The sequence below is a fragment of the Sturnira hondurensis genome, unplaced genomic scaffold, assembly GCF_014824575.4.
Source record: "Sturnira hondurensis isolate 20B ecotype Veracruz unplaced genomic scaffold, ASM1482457v3 Scaffold0019865, whole genome shotgun sequence".
NCBI lineage: Eukaryota > Metazoa > Chordata > Mammalia > Chiroptera > Phyllostomidae > Sturnira > Sturnira hondurensis.
In genome coordinates this window covers 105269-107249 of record NW_028092496.1, presented here as the reverse complement: position 1 = coordinate 107249, position 1981 = coordinate 105269, and positions in this window count along the sequence as shown.

The window sequence follows — 1981 nt, the reverse complement described above, 5'->3', positions numbered from 1 at the left end:
TTAACATCGTAAATATATATGCACCCAACATAGGAGCACCCAAATATATAAAGAAAATTCTAGAGGACCTAAAGAAAGATATTGACAGCAACACAATTATACTAGGGGAATTTAACACCCACTGTCAAAATGAACAGATCTTCCAAACAAAATATCAACAAAGATATTGCAGCATTAAGCAACATTCTAGATGAAATGGACATAACTGATATATAGAGAGTCCATCCCAAAGAAGCTAAATACACATTCTTTTCAAATGCACATGGAACAGTTTCAAACATAGTCCACATGATAAGACACAAAAATAGTCTCAACAAATTCAGGAAAATAGAAATCATACCAAGCATTTTCTCTGATCATAAGGGACTGAAATGGGAAACCAACCCCAAAGGAAAGAACCCAAAACACCCAAAAGCATGGAGATTGAATAGCATGCTATTAAACAATGAATGGGTCAAGAATGAAATTAGGGAAGAAATCAAAAAGTTTCTGGAAACAAATGAAAACAAACTCACAACAACCCAAAACTTATGGGACACAGTGAAGGCAGTCCTGAGAGGGAAGTTCATAGCAATACAGGCCTACCTAAAAAAGATAGAAACATTACAAACAAACAACCTAACCCTATGCCTGCAAGAACTCGAGGAACAACAACAAAGACAGTCCAGAGCAAGTGGAAAAGGGGGAATAACCAAGATCAGAGCAGAATTAAATGACACAGAGACTAAAAGCACAATTCTAAGGATCAATGAATCCAGGAGTTGGTTTTTGAAAAAGATAAACAAAGTGCACAAGCCTTTAAGTAGGCTTATCAAGAAAAAAAAGAAAGAAGACCCAAGTAAACACAATCAGAAATGAAAGAGGAGAGATACCACAGAAATAGAAGGGATTATAAGAAATTACTATGAAGAACTGTATGTCAAGAAATTTGAAACCTGAGGTGAAATGGACAAATTTCTAGAAAAATATAATCTTCCAAAACTGAATGAAGAAGAAGCAGAAACAGGCCAATAGCAGCAGATGAAATTGAAGCAGTAATCAAAATACTCCCAACACACAAAAGCCCTGGACCAGATGGTTTCACAGGAGAATTCTACAAAGCTTTTAAGGAAGAACTATCCCCTATCTTTCACAGACTATTCCAAAACACCCAAAATGATGGAAGACTCCCAAACTCTTTTTACGAAGCCAGCATCATCCCAATCCCAAAACCAGATAAATATACAACAACAAAGGAAGAAAACTTCAGGCCCATATCGCTGATGAACATAGATGCTAAAATCCTCAACAAAATATTGGCAAACCACATCCAACAGTACATTAAAAAGATCATACACCATGACCAAGTGGGATTCATCCCCGGGATGCAAGGATGGTTCAATACTCACAAATCAGTAAATGTAACACATCACATAAACAGAAGCAAAGACAAAAATCATATGATCATATCAATAGACTCGGAAAAAGCTTTTGATAAGGTACAACACCATTTATGAGAAAAGCACTCAGCAAAATGGGAATAGTGGGAGCATTCCTCAATATAATAAAGGCCATATATGAAAGACCTACAGCCAACATCATACTCAATTAGCAAAAGCTAAAAGGTTTTCCACTAAGATCAGGAACAAGACAAGGTTGCCCACTTTCACCACTTCTATTCAATATAGTATTGGGAGTTTTAGCCACAGTGATCAGACAAGAAAAGGAAATAAAAGGCATCCAAATCAGAAAGGAGGAAACAAAACTGTCACTGCTTGCAGATGACATGATAGTGTATATGGAAAATCCTATACACTCTACCCAAAAACTGCTCAACCTAATAAATGAATTTGGCAAAACAATGGGTTACAAAGTCAATATCCAGAAATCAAATAGCAGAAGCAGAAATCAAGAAAAAATCCCATTCATTATAGCAAAAACAAAAATAAAATATCTGGGAATAAACCTAACCAAGGAGGTAAAAGACCTGTATGCAGAAAAC